This window comes from Phocoena sinus, chromosome 21, assembly GCF_008692025.1.
Source record: "Phocoena sinus isolate mPhoSin1 chromosome 21, mPhoSin1.pri, whole genome shotgun sequence".
Classification (NCBI taxonomy): Eukaryota; Metazoa; Chordata; class Mammalia; order Artiodactyla; family Phocoenidae; genus Phocoena; species Phocoena sinus.
Window position 1 is genome coordinate 14,314,251 of NC_045783.1, and position 21,934 is coordinate 14,336,184.

The following is a 21,934-nucleotide window of genomic DNA, read 5'->3' on the forward strand; positions in this document are numbered from 1 at the left end:
CAGAGTTATCCTGAACACATCAGTCTCAGTGCCCATCATGCCCAAGGTCACCTTCGAGTTAAAGCCACCCAGTCACCTGCTCAGAGAAGCACAGTGAGGAAATTCTTTAATAACTATTATCAGAGTTGACCAAATTAGCCACCTAATTCAAGGAGGCTCTTTTCATAGGCTGATTCTTGAAGTGACCTGGCATGTGAATGGAGCATTTGATGCCCAAGATATGTCACTCCTAGTACATCTCCCTTTGATTAGTGGTTTTCAATGGGAGCAATTTTACTTCCCAGGAGATGTTTTCAATGTGTGGAGACATTCCTGTTTGTCACAACCTAGGAGTTGTCCAGTATGTAAAGGACAGGGAAACTACTAAACATCCTGCAATATACAGGATGGCGCCACAGCAAAGAATCAAGAACAGAGCTGATCGAGACTTCTGTATATCATGAATATGGCAGACAAAAACCAGTTCCTAACTCAGTAATGGAAACTACATGAGAAATGTGATGATTAAGGAAAACAGTTGAGACATAATCTAACAGTGTAAGTTATCTGCAGTACCTTGGATATTTATTCAACCTTGTAACTGATACACAAATGACATGTATAGCATGTCCAAATAAATTAGGATGAATCCACAGAGGCAGCATTTCATACATAAGACTCTAAATGAAATCACAGCATAAGCCAGAAGAAAAACTTTGTAACTCTTTAGATGATTCCAGGTGTCAGTATAGCATTTGCGTCGCCCTCTTAAAACAAGGGACATTGGGGGTAATCTTGAAGAATGAATTCTTCCATGAACTTATTTAGCAAAGTCGAGTCCCTTCTCTTATGACCCAGCATAGTCAACCTGTTTCCTAAAGCATGAGTTTATGATCATTTAGTTCAAGCTCAAGCTCCAGCTTCCCTGAAAAGTATCTCTTGGATATTTTTAGTGCATAAGCATTCTGCCTAGAAGTCTGTGTCAGGTCTTACTCTCTCCACTGTCCTAGGCTGTCCTGCTGAAAGCAGACGCTGGGCAGCTCCATGGGGTGAGATGGGCACAGGCTCTGCATTCAGACAAAGTTTGGTTCAACTCTCATCTCAGCCACTTATTAGATCTGTGGCTGTGAATACACTCCTTAATCTTTCTGAGCCTTGGTCTCATGATCTGCACAAAGTAGTTAATAACTCTTCCTAAGCATTTGCTAATTAAATAAGATAATATAAAGTTCATGGGCCATTTGTCTGTAGAGTTTTTTTTTTAATTTATTCTAATTTCTGGTCTGGAAAATCAGTCAAAGTGAGAAAAGTAAAATACATACTATGCTAGAAGCAATTTGACCCATGTAGGCTATTTAACCACTTCACAGAGACATGGTATTATATTGAGATAACTTGAAAGACATGGTCCAGTCTTGCTTCACTGCTTATTAGTAGCCTTTTTAGCTTCTGTTTAATTTTTATTTCAATGGTGTCTTCCTGTCATCTTTCCACACCATGCACCTCTGGGGAACCCAGCCCAAGGTGACACATATCTAATGCTGAAAATTACATGTTGAATTACATAAGTGAACTACTGGCTTTGCTTTTCCCATTTCTTACCTTTCTTACGTAGTCACAATGACATCTACCACTTTTATCATAATGTTTCTAGGCTCACTTGCAATGCCTTTTACATATATAATTTCCCATCAGCTTGCTATTAACTCAGAAAATAGGGTAAATGATTTCTGACAGTATGAACATATATTTCAGATTCTACTAACGTGCAAAAATATTCGACTACTATTCTGAACTGTTAGTCAAAGAAATGAATTGACTTCAGACGTCACCTTCCTTATTAATCTTCCTCAATAATACGGACAGTATTAGCATTTCCATTTAAGGAAATGCAAACTGTATGTCATTCGCATTGGCTTAAAAGCAATTCTAAGAGGAAATATAAAATTAGGTAAAAATTGATAAGCAAATTAGATTTTTATGTCACACTGTATAAAATATTAAAGTAGCAAAATCTTATTAGACTCATAGTTCTAAATTCAGGCTGTTTGGGATATTTAAATTGGTCTTCATACTTTCTATAAAAGAAAACTTTTAAATTCACTCCTTTTACAGATCTTGAATAGCCAGATAAAAATCAGAACTCAAACCAATTCCCACCATCTCTGATGTGAGCTCCCATTTTGTGAGCCGGATGACTTAATGGAAGCCTGGGGCAGATCAATTTACTGTAGCACAAGGTGTCTCTGTCCCAGGATTTGTGTCCCTGTATTAGTAGCAAGTCCAGTCATATATTACACACCTACTTTGGCTGTAACTGGAGACAGCTGATGTACAATAGTGCTGAAAGAAGGGTACTTTTTCAACCGGGGAACTTGTAACAGATCCTGCTTAGTCTAGCGTTGCCACACAAAGTACGCCCATTCCATCCTTCCTAAAAGTGCTCAAGTGGTTGAAAGGGAAAAAATAGAGCAGAATAGAGTGTGTATGTCTGAGAGAGTCTGGCCACTCAACATTCCAAGTGTGATGTAACTTAAATCTTGACTATTTTAATTTTATTTCTTAATTGGCAACTCAAAAGAAATTTACGAGAAAATAGTGTATTTGTGAATTTTCACTAGTTTCCCTCAAGAAGCTAGGCTGTTTCAGAGACTCAAGACATTAAATCTTGGAACTTAATCAAGTTAATTTTGAATTTTTGAATCAATTCAAAATGTTGAATTTTGAATCAATGCAACATTTTGAATTTTGAGTCAAAGCAACATTTTGAATTTTGAATCTTGATTGAAAGGAAAGGAGAGAATGTTACTATTCTCTCTTTTTCTGATGAGAAAATTATAAGAAAAGTCACCAGCACAAATTCACAGAATATGATAGTTCTAAAGATGGGTCATCAGAATGCTTTTCAGTGATCCATTCAACGAGACTTGCTGTCATGGGGGTTTGAATATTAACATGAAAGAAAGCTGGGGGACTTCCACTTTTGGTAAGAGCCCCTCAGCCTATGAGAGGCAGAGGACTTGGAGGAAAATGCTGACACCTTTCTTGTCAGTAGCCAGTCTGACTTCCCCTTCACTGAGGATGCAGAAGATCAGAGAGGCAGAAAGCAGGTAAACCAGATAGCTCTTGGCTTAAGTAGTATTTCTGTACTATTTGTGGGTTTCAGTTTTCCATGGTTCTCTTTCCCAGAGACATTAGACAGCTACCCTTTAATCTTTTCCTGGGCAGCTTTAATCTTTCTCCACTTAGCCATTTCTAAATTGGGGATAACACCAATACCATGAGGATTAGCTGAGCATATTTGTAGGTACTTAACAATCAGTGTAGGGTTTTGTTTTTTTTACTTTTTAAAATGTCACTTGAAAATTGAATCTCATCTCTTATGGAGCTGATCAAGTTAACCATCTCCTAGTAATGAGTTGTCTACGGATGTGAAGATGAGGAACTTAAATCCTTGGGAATGGTGGCTTTGGAAAAAGATTTTATTAAATGTCTCCCTATTATCCTGGAAGAATATGTCTAACAACAAAGTCTGGAGAGAGGGGGAGAGAAGAAAGGAGTGGGATCTATTTTAATTGGCAGAGTAAGAAAAGAGAGAATATCCATTGGAAGACACAGGTTTATAATGATCCTGAGCTCACAGACTACCACAAAGCAAATGACATTTATTCTTTTATCAGCCTACCACCAACAGGTTGCTATTTTTAGCCAATTCTTTAATGCAAGAACTACCATACGACCCAGCAATCTCACTACTGGGCATGTACCCTGAGAAAACCATAATTCAAAAAGAGTCATGTACCACAATGTTCATTGCAGCTCTATTTACAATAGCCAGGACATGGAAGCAACCTAAGTGTCCATCATCGGATGAATGGATAAAGAAGGTGTGGCACATATATACAATGGAATACTACTCAGCCATAAAAAGAAATGAAATTGAGTTATTTGTAGTGAGGTGGATGGACATAGAGTCTGTCATACACAGTGAAGTAAGTCAGAAAGAGAAAAACAAATACCGTATGCTAACACATATATATGGAATCTAAGAAAAAAAAAAAAAGGTCATGAAGAATCTAGGGGTAAGACGGAAATAAAGACACAGACCTACTAGAGAATGGACTTGAGGATACGGGGAGGGGGAAGGGTCAGGTGGGACGAAGTGAGAGAGTGGCATGGACTTATATACACTACCAAATATAAAATAGATAGCTAGTGGGAAGCAGACACATAGCACAGGGAGATCAGCTCGGTGCTTTGTGACCACCTAGAGGGGTGGGATAGGGAGGGTGGGAGGGAGGGAGACGCAAGAGGGAGGAGATATGGGAACATATGTATACGTATAGCTGATTCACTTTGTTATAAAGCAGAAACTAACACACCATTGTAAAGCAATTATACTCCAACAAAGATGTTAAAAAAAAAAAAGAAGTAGTCCTGCATTCCTTAGCACTTCGAGTAACAATATTCTTCAGAGCCTTCCCTCCTAGATATTAGCGTATTCAGACGCTCTGCTTTTGGATCTACCTGTTACAGGAGCATCACCAATTGCACTAAGCCACTCTATAGCTTGAAACACTAGTTAGCATTGGGAAAATAGGAGTTGTTCGTGTCATGCAAAGCATTCTTCATCTTATGAACAGATTCAGTTAGCAACATAGTCCCTTAATAAGTGAGCTCTGGGTGCAGCTACCAGTCACCACAGCCCTAATCAGGCACAAGATAGCTACCTACAGTGAAGTTTACCTACAGTGGTGGCTCTCTGGGGGGTCACGCAGTTAGCTTTAAAGGTCATGGTTAACTCTACTGTGTGATTATTCTTCATTATAAAACAATTCTAAGACATCACTTTAATTTTCTTCTGTCAGGTTGTTGATAATGGTGGTCCTCAGTAATCCCTCTCACTGCCTCAGCCCCCATCACCGACCATTACTTGAAATGATTTATAATGTACCAGTGGCTGGGGGACCACACCAGGGTCTTGATTCTGCCTCTGGCTCTGAACGAGTCATGGTACGCCCCCAGACCCCAGTTCCTTCTTCGAAGCTTCCTTCTAACTCTTACACCTTGAATTCCTAGGAATGAATCATATTCTGGTGATTTTCTAATTTTTCCCGGGACCCGTCGCAACCAAGATATCGCATTTCTGCTGCTTTCCTTCTTGTTTTATTATTTGTAATTAATGACAGCTATTGACCCCCTCCTTCCTCCATAAATGTAGTTGATTTTAATCTCCTCTCCATTTTTTCAGAAAACCTGTTAATTTTAAACTTTATAGACTTTCTGTATTTCTTAACATGTAGTAACCGTTATAGTTCCCAGAGAATTATATGCATTACAAAGTGATTTCACACAGCTTTTCCTTTAAAAATTGATATTCTCATATGAAATAGATATTATTATTCTCATTTATACATCAGGAAAGGAAGATCTAGGAAGTATAGTTACCTGCTTAAGGCTTCAAGGTCATAAATTGAGAGAAGTGAAATTTACAATTCACATTATCTTACTCCTAACTCAATGAGTTAGGACTTTGAAGTTAGATACAAACCCTGGCTGAAGCTTTCTAACTAAGTACAAGGAAAAGGGAAAGCTATTAATCTCTCTGAGCTTTAGTCTTCTCCTCTGTAAAATGGCAATAATAATGACAAACTCTCACTGAGGGCATAAGGATTAAAGGAAGTAAAGTCAAATGTCCATCCTGCATTCTTCCATATTGTTCTGTTCTGGCCAGACTTAGATCTATGTGTCTCAAGTTAGAACAGTAAGCCCTACATCCTTTCGTGAAGAACTTATTCTCTTGGATCAGTCATAATACATGTTTATATAAACCTTCTTATAAAACATTTATGAAACTCTGCTTGAGATCTGATAGTCAATGAATACTCATTTCCATGGTGCTGATTACTCTGGAATGTAGGCTTAACAACATACTACATTTATAAGTAAAAAAGGCACAAAAGGAGACAAAAATCTCTCCTCTACCTACTTCCTTAGATATGGTATTAGGGTTCTAAATTAGCTTCTTAAACTTAAAAAAAAAAATCTAAATTTTATTTTTAAAAAACCAAGAAAGAAAAAATGTCTCTTATTTTCTTACTTTCCTAAATCCTTAAAGCATTTGATTCTCAGGACAAGAATTTCCTACAGAAGCTCAATCAAGAAGGTACCATAGATTAACTTCCAGTTATAAAATAAAGGAAGTTATGGGATATAATATATAGCATAGGGAATATAGATGACAATAACTTTAGTAATAACTTTGTGTGGGACTGATGGTAACTAGACTTTGCCTGGTGACCATTTCAAGATATATAACTATCAAATCACTATGATGCACACCTTAAACTAATATGATATTGTATATCAATTATATTTTAATAGAAATTGTTTTAAGAAAAAAGAAATTACCACATATTAATTCATTCCTCTGTAATATGTGTTACACCATTAGCATGGAAGTAGCACGAAAGCAGAGACCTGGTCTGTGCTGTCCTTTACTCTGGCTCCATAGCCTAGGGCACAGCTGTGAACCTAGTCAGTGTCTATAGATATTTGAGAAATGAGAAATGAATGAACAACGAAAATGCAAAAACCCTCTATGTGTGTGAGGATAGACATACAGAGATATAGAAAATGCTCTCCTGCCCTCAAGGAGCATGATGTCTACTTCAGGAGACACAGCTGACAGAGAAGAGAGGAGTACATACTACTGAGTGTAGGGGTGGTGTCAATGAGTGGCTAGAGAAGATACGTGACTTAGGAGTTCAGGGAAACAAAGGTTCACCGTAGGGATGGAAAAATCACAATAATCACGCTGACAAGGCTTTTAAATAGATACACGTGGCATTAAAACAATGACCATATTCATGCTCAAAAGATGCCACCGTTTAAGTTCAAATGAATGCTGAAATCAATAAAACAAAGAAACTCGCCGTGATACGAGAACGCGGCTCTGTTTGCCTCCATGACATTCACTCGTCTTATTCTTAGTTTACTTTCCTGGTACACAGTGGGATTTGTTGAGGCTACTTTGGACTTTGTCCCAAAAGCAGTCATTCTGCTTTCTGAGAATTAACACATCTACTGATGTCACTGGTCCATAAATGTGTGTATGTACAATTGGCTGTGGATTGATAAACACAACATCTTGGAGCCCTAGCCCTAGATATAGCATAGGATATGGCGGGTGGTCAGAATTCAGATTAGTCCAAGAAAGGGACACACGTTAAAAACATAGAACATTGTTTCTAATTTTAAAGATGAAAATACTCAATGGGTAATTGGAAAACAGAAATGTATTTTTATGTTATTATTATTATTATTTTTTGCGGTACGTGGGCCTCTCACTGTTGTGGCCTCTCCCGCTGCGGAGCACAGGCTCCGGACGCGCAGGCTCAGCGGCCATGGCTCACAGACCCAGCCGCTCCGCGGTATGTGGGATCTTCCCGGACCGGGGCACGAACCCGTGTGCCCTGCATCGGCAGGCGGACTCGCAACCACTGCGCCACCAGGGAAGCCCCAGAGATGTATTTTTAAATGTATACTACTACTTAGAGATAACCATTGAAAGAACTTTTGCTTATGTTCTTAAAGTCACAGTCACATGTTCAAAATATATATAAATAGGTATATTTATTAATGTATATTTGAAAAGTACATTTTGTACTTTTGTACAAAATGTACAAAATATTTGTACAAAAAGTACAATATATTATGATATTTATTAAATGTCAAGTGTCATTTACCCATTCTACACATTTTACTGATTGACAGTTGTGTCAGGCTCTGACTGTATCTGTAGTTCCAGGGTACATGGGAGCGAATATGATTCCATCTTAATGGGGTTATAATATAATGAGTGAAGCAGATCTTAATGTGATATCAAATGATATTTTAATTACAAAATGTGCAAGCAATATTGAGTCCAGATGCAGGGTTATAAGGTACTATAAGAAAGAACAAATTAGGACATAATCCATATTGCAGAGCATGGAAGTTTCCTCCGAGAAAGTAGTATTTAAGCTGGGAGGTCAAGGATAAGAAGTCACTCCCTTGATAGAAGGAGGAGTGGTATATGGGAGGGAAGGGTTCCAGGCACAGGGAACAGCGTACGCGAAGACTTTAAGGGAGAACCAACACTTGCTGGAGGGCAGGAAGTAAGATGGAGAGTAGGATGAGATGGGATTGGAGAGCGAGGCAAAGACTTTGTCACCCAAGATTGCATGCCTTGTTTGGGATATTGTGTGAAGCAAATGGAGGGTCATGGATGGATTTAAACACAGGAGTGGGTATGGTCTGACTTACATTTAAAAAATTATTATCCTGGGGCTTCCCTGGTGGCACAGTGGTTGAGGGTCCGCCTGCCGATGTAGTGGACACGGGTTCGTGCCCCGGTCCGGGAAGATCCCACATACCGCAGAGCGGCTGGGCCCGTGAGCCACGGCCGCTGAGCCTGCGCGTCTGGAGCCTGTGCTCCGCAGCGGGAGAGGCCACGACAGTGAGAGGCCCGCGTACCGCAAAAAAAAAAAAAGAAAAATTATTATCCTGGCTGCAAGGCTATGAGGGTATTGGTAAGAGGCTCCATCATAGTTTCCAAGGAAGAAGCCACAGTGTCCTGACTAGGGTGATGGCAGTGGAGGAGATGGAGAGAAGTGGGTGAGTTCCTGATATGTCTTGGAGGTAGTGCCTTGGGGCCAACAGGATTTGCTGCAGTATTGGGTGTGGGAGGTGAAAAGCCAGGGAGGGAGAGTTATAGAGGGCAGTTCTTAAGTTGCTGGTATGGTCATCTCAGGGGTGGTGGAAATACTGAATCACATAGATGTTGAAAGGAGATTTGGTTGGAAAGAATTTAGTTTTGGACATGCTGAGTCTGAAATGCCCACACTACATTTTTTTTTATAACCACACAGAATTCTATTGTATGAGTCAAATTTAAAAATCAAATCTACTAATTTTGGAATATACTTTGTTTCTATTTTAAACTAGTTTAGTTTAAACATTGCTCTGATAAACATCCTTATAGGTTTACCTTTGCCAATATCACTAGTTGTTTCCTTAGGAAACGTGATAGGTTAATTGGCACGTTTAAAATTTTTGATGCATCACAAGACTTTTTCTTTACTTCTAAGTGAGTGACTTTGACAATCCATTTTGAGTACATCGTGGGCTCCCCTTGGACACTCACCCATTGTTGACCCTGACATTAACTCTTTCAATGAATCCTAATCACAAATTAAGTAGTCCTCAACCAGTAGAGGAAATATGGAACTGCTCTTTGTAAGCTCAAAAACCAAGGAAAAGTCTCACAAAGAAGGTTATACCATTTCTTACTCTCCTTCTTATTGAATCTGTTACACTACTTTAAAGTCACGTTGTTTTATTTTCACATATATATTTGGTTTATTATTTGTTTAGTTTTCTTAACTTATTCAAAATACATTTTTCAGCACTCAGTACTTGACTGAAGCCTCCTAATTAAGTAAAATATGGGTCAAAATCCCATTAGGGGAACTTCCCTGGCCGTCCAGTGGTTAAGACTCCACGCTTCCACTGCAGGGGGCATGGGTTCGATCCCTGGTCAGGGAACTAAGATCCCACATGCCGCGTGGCATGGCCAAAAATAAAAATAAATAAAATTTTAAAATCCCATTAGGTCTTAATTTGAAAACTACATATATTTAGTTGGAAAATATAAGCCTAACTACTTCTCATTATTGATTGAATAAAGTTAAGGTTATATGTCATGTTTATTATTTTTTCATTAAGTTGTTTTAATTCATCAAGTAGGTCATCTTTTCCCCAAAAAATATCTTGATTAATTTTGATCTAGCTCTTCTTTCCAAAGCCATTATACCTACTGTTGTTATACTCTAACCACTTAAGGGGTACATAATTCCTATAATTTTTATCACCAAATGACATTGAAGTCTGATCCATTCTACCTGCCATGATGTTTTCTCAGTTTAATGTAAATTTTGTTTCTCTTCCCCTAGTTTCTGAAAAATATACATATCTCTAGTGTATTCTTTCCCTTCTACTTTATCAGAAAGGGTTGAGCTCTCAAATGATATATGAGGATGCCCTTTGAGTCATTTGGGGAGGTAAGAAGAAACAAAGAAAATGTAAACATCCTTCCTTGTCTAATCCCACGAACAAAGAGAAAAACTACTATGGAGACAAGTCAAAAGCACTGTGGGAAAGCCAGGCATACAGGGCCCCAGAAGGGACGTCATTTACCCCAGCATCCCATGGATTCCATTTAAAAGGACGTTCTTCTTTCCAGCCATCTCCAGGGATTAGGCAGGAGTCTTAAAAGTACAGCATGCTAGGAAGTCGTGGGCAGTGTAGCTTAACAGGAGGTGCGCGCCCCACGTACAGGCATTTAAAGTCTCTTTAAGAGAAAACCACACACTCCTGACCCAGTCAAAAACTACTAGTTTGCAACTAGTTTGCAACTCCAGATATATCATAGTTTGCAACTCCAGATATATCATAGTTACAGTGATTTTCTTTTTTTTTTTAATATTTTTTTGATGTGGACCATTTAAAGTCTTTATTAAATTTGTTACAACATTGCTTCTGTTTTATGTTTTGGTTTTTTGGCCGTGAGGTATGTGTGATCTTAGCTCCCCGACCAGGGATTGAACTCACACCCTCTGCTTTGGAAGGCAAAGTCTCAACCACTGGACCACCAGGGAAGTCCCTATAGTGATTTTCTTTAAACTTAAACATTTGAATGAAATATTTTCCTGCTCTAAAGAGAAGGAAACCATACTTAAAACAGTGGCTTCTAAATTTTAGTTTATACAAGATTCCCAAGAGGAGCTTATTACCAATGTGGGTTGCCGGGTACCACGACCTTGCAAGATTTCTGATTCTGCAGGTCTGTGGACAGGGTATTTGTGGCAGGTGGCCCAGGCTTCCATGGGCACCTCATCAATCACTGTGTATCCATTTGATCCAATTCACACCAGTTCTGCAAGGACTGAATCTCACATGATGTAAAAAGGCTCCAACCTCTAAGTCATCGTTACTCCAGCTTCCAAAGTCTTTCATAATTGAGTTTAAAATGAGTTTGAAGTAGCCTCCCATCAAACACCCCATTTTTATGTTTTATCAAAGGTCAACTTTTTTTTAAGACATCAAAGAGATTTTTAACTGTCTGACTTTTGGTGTTAGAGAAATGGGGGTTTGAGTCCCATGTTGTGCCATTTAAAGAAGAATGAACTTGGGGAGGTCATTTTACCTCTCAGCCTCAGTTTTGTCACCTGTAAAATGGAGCTAATAAGAGACCTGACCTCATGATGTGATTGTGAGGAGTAAATGAGATAATATATGCAAAGCACTTAGCACTATACCTGGTGCACAGAATGCAAAATCAATGCTTGTTGTTATCATTCTTCTTCTTCTTTAAGAATCAACACATTATGCTGATAACTTACGAGCGTGACACTTTTGTGCTTATTTACTGGAGTGTCTTACGTATCTACCTCCCTATTCTCCAAATATCACAAAATAACCTACAGTTGTAGTTTTTATTATTTCATGTCAGTGGGGAAGAAAAGTGTGTCTCTACTATAATACTAGGATTATAGTTTTAAATTGGAAGATTTCAAATCTCTTGAGCTTTCTGTTTCAATAAAATATTTCTTCTTATCACTGTCATACATTATTCCAATCATACAACTTATGCAATATGATATTTCCTTAATTGTTATCCATTTGTTTCCAAACAATGTGAAAAATCATAGTTTCTATGTTCTTACTATAATATAAAAAAGGCAAAATTCTGTGATGGAAAAAGTAGCAATGATCTGCATAAGAAATTCTGTGAATTTCTGCCTCTCCCTTCCTTAATTAATGCATTAATGCAACATATTTTTATTAAAGTCCAAGTGCCTGTGAAATGTATGTCTCCAAAAACTCAGTACATTGGGCTTCCCTGGTGGTGCAGTGGTTGAGAGTCCGCCTGCCAATGCAGGGGACACGGGTTCGTGCCCCTGTCCAGGAGGATCCCACATGCCGCGGAGCGGCTGGGCCCGTGAGCCATGGCCGCTGGGCCTGCGCGTCCGGAGCCTGTGCTCCGCGACGGAAGAGGCCACAGCAGTGAGAGGCCCGCGTACTGCGCACACACACACACACACACAAAAGTATTATCATGATATTTCATTCTTATTCAAAATAGAGGAGGAAAAAGGAGGAAGGAAGGAAGGAGGACAGAGTGGGGAAAGTGGGAAAGGAGAAAAGAATCAATCTATCAACAAATGTTAGTTGAGCAACTACAATATACTTAATGCTATCTCAGGAGCTACGAGAAAGTTTTTGTCCTGAAGAAGTTTATAGACTATGATAAAAAAGATTAGACAAAAAATAAAGAAAGGAAAGAAAGAAAAAGAGAGACAGAAAGAGAGAAGAAAATAATAAGGATATGTAAATAAATGGTCTGGCCTCAGTTTACAGGTGTTCAGAGTAAGGAGATAAAAATGGGAGAAAAGCAGTTCCTTTATGAGCTTTTCCCAATGTACCTCTCAGGGAGGAAACCTCCTTCATATTAAAAACTCAACAAAAACGACTTAGGACACCAACTGGAGGATGGAGCCCCAAGGTCAAGAGGCAAAGAAATTACTTAGAAATAGCTGCACAACTCTGCTTAAGGGATGAAGAGGGATTTGTGTGATGGAGAGCAGAGAAGGCAGTGGATACAGGGCGAAAAGGGGACTTATCCCCTAAGAATGTCGAGAAATCGTGTTGAGGACATTCGAGGGTTCAAGAGACGGTGCTAAGTCATCTTGTCATAACCATAGTTTTTACAGTGTCGGCGGCCACTGCCAGCAAGAGGGAAGGGCTGTGCGTCTCTGCTCCTCTTAATTCTGTAGGCGAGGATGTACTTTGGCCAGTGACGACTGTTGCTATGAAAAAAAAAAAAAAATTCCCCGCACATTAAGTGTTAGGTTGGTTAAATAGAGACCTATAAACCTTCACCAAACCAACGCCATTAAGCCAACTACATGGCCTTTACTCTTTATCCAGAGCCAAGCTTTTATTAGAAAATGTAAGGAGAACAGAGAGTCTCCCGAAAGCACTGTCACTGCATTGCAGGGCTGCATTCACTGGGAGCGTCGGAGACCAGCGTCGGTGCAGGTGCAGACTCCCTGCACAGACGAGCCACCCTGTGTTCAGGTCTCGCCCTTCCTATGACTTATCCTCTGAAGGAAACACACCCTTTTCCAACCACTCATGAAAAGTTTCTCATAACTTTTATCATCCGGGCTTCCCTGGTGGCACAGTGGTTGAGAGTCCGCCTGCCGATGCAGGGGGCACAGGTTCGTGCCCCGGTCCGGGAAGATCCCACATGCCGAGGAGTGGCTGGGCCCGTGAGCCATGGCCGCTGAGCCTGCGCGTCCGGAGCCTGTGGTCCGCAACGGGAGAGGCCGCAACAGTGAGAGGCCCGCGCACCGCAAAAAAAATTCCAGCATGATCATTTTAAAATTTCTAAACTTCATTGAAATTCTGCTCACAATTATCTTCTTGAATAATAAGTTATTCTATTCCAACATGGCATTTGATTTATTTTAATTATGACAGAATTTCCTGTCTGCTTGTTTCTTTAATCCGATTTTAAGGAAAATTCACTAGTCTTACACTAGTGTGAGAGTGAGTGCTTTAAGAGATTTAGATGAAAATGCTTCTTATACCTTTGAGAAGTGCATTCCCTGTCCACCTTAATATCTTTTTGTAAAACGTATTATGTTCTGCAATTTACCAGCTGTCCATTTGTGGGTGAGTTAATGTCTCTCAACTTCTTTTTACTCGGTCATACAGTAGGGCTGATAAAAAAAAAATTTAACAGAGATATTGTAAAATTTCACTACAATGGCAGCTTAACCATCTGCCTGAATTCAAATCTTTTGCTTTGGCAACACCATAATGTGTTAATCTCAAGGTCGATAGGCTTTTATGGTTATGATCATGACAAGCCCTTCAGAAGTGAGGAACCCCATCCATACCTCCTGGGCATAAGAACACACACTCTGCCTTTTTGAAAAATACCTCTAGGTCTGTCCTGCCCCAAAGTGGTAAGATATATTTAGCAGGACTCCACATTTTTGATTAAATCCTCCTACACTCCTCTCATTCAAGAGCTCGTCAAGTGATGCTTAATTAAAACCGTAAGACATAAACCAACACTTTGCTTTAGTAAGAAAAGGAAGAGAGTGGAAGTGATGATTACAATATGATGTGAAAGAGGGCTGCTGCCTCCGATGGCATTGGAAGTCGGTCCCAGAGAGGTGTTCTGTACAGTCAGCTCCTGCATCTCCTGCTTTCTGTGCAGTGTCAGTGATCTCTTTTTACACAGAATATCTCCTCTTCTCTCTACCCTTTCAAACGCAGTCTCATTTTTCTAAATAGCACGTTTGTTGTACTGCTCAGATACTTTCAATGGCTGCTCACTTCCTAGATTCTAGAGAAGTAGTTCTTAACATTTTGCAGTTCAGATATGGTTTTGATAATCTCAGAGAACCTCGGATCCTCTCCCCCAGAAAAATGTACACACACACACACACACACACACACACACACACACACACACACTTTTATTTTGACTCGTGCTCTAAAGCCTGTCCATAAACTCCAGGTTAAACCATTTGCTCAAGAAAATAAGAGCCCATATTGCTTACCCTAAAAGTCAAAGCTCTCTGTCACCTACCATTCATTTCCAATGACTTGGCCATTGCTGAAATCTCAGTTGTAAAGTATCCACTCTGATAATTATCGCTTATCATATTAGATGACTTGTTCTAGCACTGCTGCTCCGAGAATTATTTATTTCTCTGAGAATTCCAGGGCACTGGCACTACTAAGCTCTCGCTGTCCTCAGCTCTGCTCCCCGTGTGCCACGTTTCTATGCACCAGCATCGTTGTCATTACCCATTCATGCGATCATTCCCCTCGTTGTCTTCTTTAATTCCCTTGTCCTTTAATTTTCCCTTTGTATACTTGTCCAGCAATATACCCATCTGGTTCAACCCAGCTCTCTAACTACTTTATGTCTGCTTCAAATAGTGAATGCAACTAAGGAAATGCGCACAAGCCTGCCGATAGGTCTTACTTCGCATATACGACGACACATTTCAAATAGGTCTTGGTATTGTCTGGCAGTTCTAACAAATTTCCCAATAAATGTTTTTGTTCACACTCCTAGAGGACTTTTAATCTTCTTTTTAAACTTCCAGCTTCCACCCTCCAGCCACACACTATCAGTTGATGATCTTGCTTTATACTTTTTTGAGAAAACAGAAGTATTCTGATGAGAATGACTTCATCTTCTACTCCAAATACACCACTTGGCCTAGAATTTCTTTTCTCTCCCACTTTATTGAACTATCTCTCCTTCTCTCTGTAAAAGACAAGCCATTCCATTGTGTACTGGAAGTTTTACCTCTTTCACTACTCAATAAATTCTGCCATGCAATTATTCCTAATGTCTCCCAGGACCATCAGTTTCTTCCTCTTCACTGGAATGGTTCCATCAGCATTCTAATATGCGGTAATGCTTCCCATCTTAACAACAAGATGGTGCTTCCCTTGGCTCCCATTGCCCTCTAACTGCTGCTACTCATCTCTTTACTCCCTTTCCCAGCAGAAATACGTACACTGTTTGTCTCAATTTTCTTACCTCCCATTCTCTTGATAATACACTCAACCCTTTCATCCCCATCATGTCAATGAAACCATTCCTGTCATAGTCACCAACTCTCTCCATCTTGTGAAATCCAAATGTGAAGTCAAAGCCCGCTTCTTCCTTGACCTCTCAGTAGCATTTGACCCAGATGACATGCTTTTTCTTGAAGCATTTCTTTCCTTATCGTCTAGGACACCACACACTCTCTGGGTTTCACTCCTACATCACTGACTGCTCCTTCATTCTCTACCTCTACCTCAGGGATGCTTCAGAACTTGGGCCTTGGTTTTCCACCTCTTCCCCTCCTTTGGTGATCTCACACGGTTTAAATGTCACTAAACACCGATGACTCCTAAGCATGTATCTCCAGCTCCAACCTCTCAGTTTATCTCCAGTAGAGTCAACAGCCCAGTTACCACTGGGATTACTAGTGGGAGTTCAAACTTTCAAAGGGCTGGACAGAACAACTGCTTTATTAAACACCTTCCCCACAAACCTCCACCTTGCCCATCTACCCTCTAATCCTCAAACACTTAACCCGTCCTGTAGGTTCTTCCACAGAACATATCAGCATCCTATTACATCTCGCCGTGTCCACAACCAGGACCTCTAACGACCCCTGTCCAAGCCTCTCGCCTCTCATTGGACTCTGCATTCATCTCCTCGCTGGTCTCCCTGCTTCCACGGCTGCCCTTCTGCAGTCCAAGAATAAACTTATGAAACAGAAATTGACTCATTTCATTCTCCTGTTTAAAATTCTCTAACATCTTCTCAGCACATAGAGAATAAAATCCAGATTTATTACCATGATCTTTATCGACTTTTATACTGTGACGCAACCTACTTCTCTGACATTTCCTGCACCCCTCTCCAGCCAAGCTGGCCCCGCCAACTTGTTCCTGCGCAGGGCCTTTATTCTTGCTGAGTTTTCTACTGGAACACTCTCCCCCGGGGTTTTGCATGGCTGCTTCATTCCCATCATTCGGGGCTCTGTCCTTGTTCCTCTTCAAAGAGCTCTTCTAGATGACCCTACCTGAAAACTACACCTGTTTATCCTCTAGACATGTAGTTCTCAACCACGGGTGATTTTGCCACCCAGAGGCCCATTAACAATGTCTGAAGACATTTTTGGTTGATGCTACTAGGAGGGTGCTACCGGCATCTAATGGGCAGAGGCCAGGGATGCTGCTAAACTTCCTACAAAGTGCAGCACAGCCCCACAGCAAAGAGTTATCTGGCTCCAAATGTCAATAATGCTGGAGTTGAAAAAACATGCCATTGTTCTGCTTTATTATTATCACAGCACTTACTAGTATAATAACAATAGCTTACATTTGTTTTAGATTTACCATGTGCCAGACACTGTTCTGTAAATACAGTACAAATTATAAAGCTTGTCATGTATTTTTCTCATTGATCCTCACACCAACCCTACGAGGCAGGTACTATTATTATCTTCATTATATAGACAAGACACTGAGGCATGGAAAGCTTAAATATCTTGCTCGAGGTCAAACTGGGGAACTGGGATTTGAGTCCAGACTGTCTGGCTCCAAAGCCTACCCCTTTAGCCATTACATTATAGGGCTGTGAGGTTACATTTTTTTTTTTTTTTTTTAACTTTTTGTTTGTTTGCGGTACGCGGGCCTCTCACTGTTGTGGCCTCTCCCGTTGCGGAGCACAGGCTCCGGATGCGCAGGCTCCGGATGCGCAGGCTCAGCGGCCATGGCTCACGGGCCCAGCCGCTCCGCGGCATGTGGGATCCTCCCGGACCGGGGCACGAACCCGCGTCCTCTGCATCGGCAGGCGGGCTCCCAACCGCTGCGCCACCAGCGAAGCCCGAGGTTACATTTTTGACTATGTGTCTATTATCTGTCTTTTCCCACTAGTATATAATCTCCATGAGAACAGGGTCCTTGGCTGTCTTGTTCATCTCTGGACCCTCTCTATCTAGACATATAGTAGGCACTCAAAAATCTTGAATGAGTGAAGGGTCCCACGTACCCTACCAGCATTACTTCCCATGATTTTCGCAAACAAACAGAGACAATTTCCCAGGTAATGACATCCTTCCTCTCTATCCTTGAGGCATTCCACTTTCTGTCCTTCTCTGTGACTCAGCCCACACTCTCTTCCAGGTCTGGTTTGTCCTCCTTACCCCTTTCCTCAATCCTTGCACAAATGGTACCCATTTCTTCAGCCTCGCCTCAAATCTTACATAACACATTTCCGTTCCCTATATACGTATTGTCTTCTGGTGGAAAGAATTTTAGAGATCATAAAGTTCAAATGATTTATTTTACATTTGAGAAAAATAAAACTCAGAAAAACTAAATAAGATACAAAAAGCCCCCTTTCTCTTCTGTTTGCAATTGGCATATAACTGAAATGCTGGTGGGAGGAGATAATTTGTAGAAGCTTCTGGGACAGCATGTCCCCTATAGCTTAGCAAAGTACTTTTCCTCAAGTACTGCCTTTACTTAGCTGACTACATTTCCCCAGTTTCATATTTTCTTTACTCCTAACCTTCAGGACAATGTGTCCTCATGTTCTTATTTAGAATAATTTCCACCTGTGCCCTGATTTATTTTAAAAAAGATCAGAAGTATGGTTCTTGCCTTTAGGGAGTTTAGAATAGACAGGGAAGAGACAATGTATGTTTTTATCTGAGGTCTTCCTTTGTGATTCATGCTGGTTCATATTCTGAAGGAGTTACTGCAAGAACAGGTCATGGCTCTCCAAATTGTTCTGATTATTTCTGGGAGTGTAACAGAAGAAATGTGGTTTTGATTTACACCTAGATGATGAACGGATGCTGGCATACTTAATTAGGACAAGAGAAAAGAAATCCCACAGTTAACCTGTATGATATCATCAATTTGTTCTATAATATACATGGTTTAATTCAACAATAACTTATAGAAGGCTTTTGGCACTTCTTCTGATGGAAAGGAATTGGATAAATGGTGTTTCTGGTGAAATACTCTCTTCTTAGGTCACTGAACACGTGCAGGAAAGATATATCTGGAAAAGACTCTTAGGTTGTTTAAGGCAATTTCAATGTGGACAAACCTAGTAGTTATTTGGAGAACAGGATATTCCACAGGGTGACAAATTACCATCCTTCAGACTACCTGAGGATTCAAAGAGGAAAACCTTTCTGTATAATAGGAAGATCTGGCAGTCACCACCTTAACCAAAATATCCAGTGCGACATGACTGAAGTTGGACATCATTGAAGTGTGTGCCTCCAGATGTGATGCCATGTAAAGCATCACTTAGGACATGGCCTTCCCCCAGACTGATAAACAGTTTCTACTCAAGCTGAAAGAACTAATTTCCAGTGTATAGGAAACAAAGGGAATGAGAAACAATGTAAACATCATCGCAAAGAGACAGCCACACAAATACTGATTGTGGAACATTTTACAAGACAACTGGTTTGCTCTCTTGAAAGGTCAATGTCATGGGGAAAAATAGTGGAGGGCAGTATACTAGATTAATAGAGACTAAATGCATGAACCTCAAATATAACCTGGTTGAAGAACAAAAGAATAAAATCATTAATAAGGAATAATGGAAGAAGTTTGAAAATGAAATAGACATTAGATGATATTAACAAACTACTTATTTTCTTAGTTGTCTTATAGAATTAACACTGTGTAGAATAATGTCCTTATTCTTAAGGTATCAATATCTATGAGAGAAGTGTGTCATGATGTCTGCAAGTTAATTTCAAATGCTTCTTCAAAATGCACACACATGGGGATGTAGCAATACGGCAAATGTTAATAATTAAATCTAGTAGCAGATACCTTTCGACTTTTCTGTTTGAATGTTGAATGTAAACATGTCGAGATGAAGCTAATGGCGGTCTTCTGGAAAATTACCCACTAAAGCTATGTCCCACTCACATTTGTTAGCCTGTATTCTTTCTTAGGAACCATTTTATGAAAATTTCCTATCCTGTAAAATTACGTAAATAGCCATCTACTTTCCTTTTCCAAATCTGCTGCAAATTCTAATTAGTGATTGGCAAAAAGTATTAGAGTGCCCCCAAAAGTGATATTAGGTACAAAATCAAAGCCATTGTATAGATACTGGCTTGGGAGTATCACGATCTGGATTCCAGCACTTATACCTCCATTAACATGTGTATGACATTGGCCAAACCACTTAAATACCTACAAAGATTGAGCCTCGATTTCATTTTATTTCAAAGGATCTGGATTTCGTGCTCTTCCATTTCTAACCGATGATTCCAGGCTATGAATTTGTATAATACAGTGAAATTAGATACTATAAAGACATGGCATGTCTAGAATTTGGATCTGCAACGTATAGTGCAGAAATCACACAGCGCTTTGATGCATTTATACTTTTCACACTGTAGAAAATTGAAATGTGGCACAGAGTCATAAATATTTAACAAGAAAAACTAGGCATATGAAAAGCATTCAGCAATACATGTGTGTGAAGCTTTGCTGAAAGCAGTCATTGGACAGGTGGATCAAGTGACTTTATGTCTTGGAAAATGAAACAAGTATAAAGGAGTATGAGTCTGTGAATTTTTTGAAAGTCATTGGTAAGCCAATAAATATTATGAAGAACCTAGGGGCAGGACAGGAATAAAGACACAGACGTAGAGAATGGACTTGAGGACACAGGGAGGGTAATGGTAAGCTGGGATAAAGTGAGAGAGTGGCATAGACATATATACACTACCAAACGTAAAATAAATAGTGGGAAGCAGCCGCATAGCACAGGAAGATCAGCTTGGTGCTCTGTGACCACCTAGAGGGGTGGGATAGCGAGGGTGGGATGGAGATGCAAGAGGGAGGAGATATGGGGATATATGTATACATATAGCTGATTCAGTTTGTTATACAGCAGCAACTAACACAACATTGTAAGGCAATAATACTCCAATAAAGATGTTTTAAAAATATTATGGTGTGTCTAGCAATCGTGAAACGTGTTTTCCCATTAATCCTATGACACAGGTAAGTGTAGGATTAGTACCACCATCAACAGCTGAGACATTTGATGTCAAATATCTGTTACAAATCACCATCTTACTGAATTCTTCAAATGCAGCAACTAACAATTCATGGGGAAAAGGGCCCTGATCTCAAGGCTTTCAAGGATGCTCTGAATATATGATCATTAGTGCTCTGGGGACCTTGGAGATTATGAATCACGTTGAACTACGTAGTCATACACACCAGTGTGTTCCACGTTGTACTCAAAAGTTAGTGTTGATTTGGAAAGGGCCCTGGACATTAAATAGAATATTGACCTTTAGCAATTATTAAGCTACGTGCTAGAGCAGCATTTGTTTGATTGCTTGGAGGTTTACTCCACCTATTTGACTGTCAACTAGTTGATACAGTGACGATTGCATTGAGTGGTTGACCGTTTTGAGAAGTTTATAAACCCCATCAGATCTCTTCTAACAGGGTCACGTTGGATAAATGAGGAAGCCAAGCCAAATGTACCGACAGAACTATCCACACGTAAAAAGTATGCCATATTAATTAGCAAAAGTTTAAACTATCCCTTCAAAATTTTGACTCAGTTTACGTCAAAAGGAAGCACATTTAATGAATGGCATTTTACATCACGAATGGAAAATGATGGTAATTCAAATCCCAAGTTATATCCCGATCATTGCACAATTCTGGCAAATCTCAAAGGATATTTGATTTCATGTACAGCTCCTCTTATGGCATTTCATTTATTACATTTTTATAGGAAATAGGTTTTTCTTTGTCACTTTCATTACAGAGGATTCTTGCTTTTCTCATCATTTATTCATTCAACAAACATTTTTGGAGAACCAGGAAAATATAAAAAAATAAACATGGTCCATGTGTTAGAAATATGAACAGGAGGCTAAATGAGATTGAGAAAGGACATCTAGCTCATGCTGGGTAAGCATGTAAGCTGTAAAAAGAATGAGCAGGGATTGCTGCAGGATGTGACACACCAAGACGGAGGTGTTAGTGGTAGGAGTAGGGAAGTGACATGATGGAGGGGGTGGGGGACAATGAACCAGGTAGAAGCAGCAGCGTTTCGAAAGGCTTGAGGTGGTGTAACAACAAGATATGTTTGACAAAGTACAAGTAGCTCAAAGTGCATGAAATACAGAGTGGGGTGTGCAGAGGCAATTAGGAGAAAATCTCACATATTGAGAGGTGATCAAGAAAGATTTTGTAATCCACAAGGGAAGCTGGACTTTATTCTGAGAACACAGAGCTATCTGGGAAG

At 39.9% G+C, this 21,934-nt stretch overlaps 1 protein-coding gene across 1 annotated transcript in view; it reads right to left on the reverse strand.

Annotated features, from left to right (window-relative positions):
• SORBS2 (sorbin and SH3 domain containing 2) overlaps positions 1 to 21,934 on the reverse strand; it is a 319,740-nt gene that overhangs the window by 289,352 nt on the left and 8,454 nt on the right. The gene's annotated exons all lie outside the window — the stretch shown is intronic.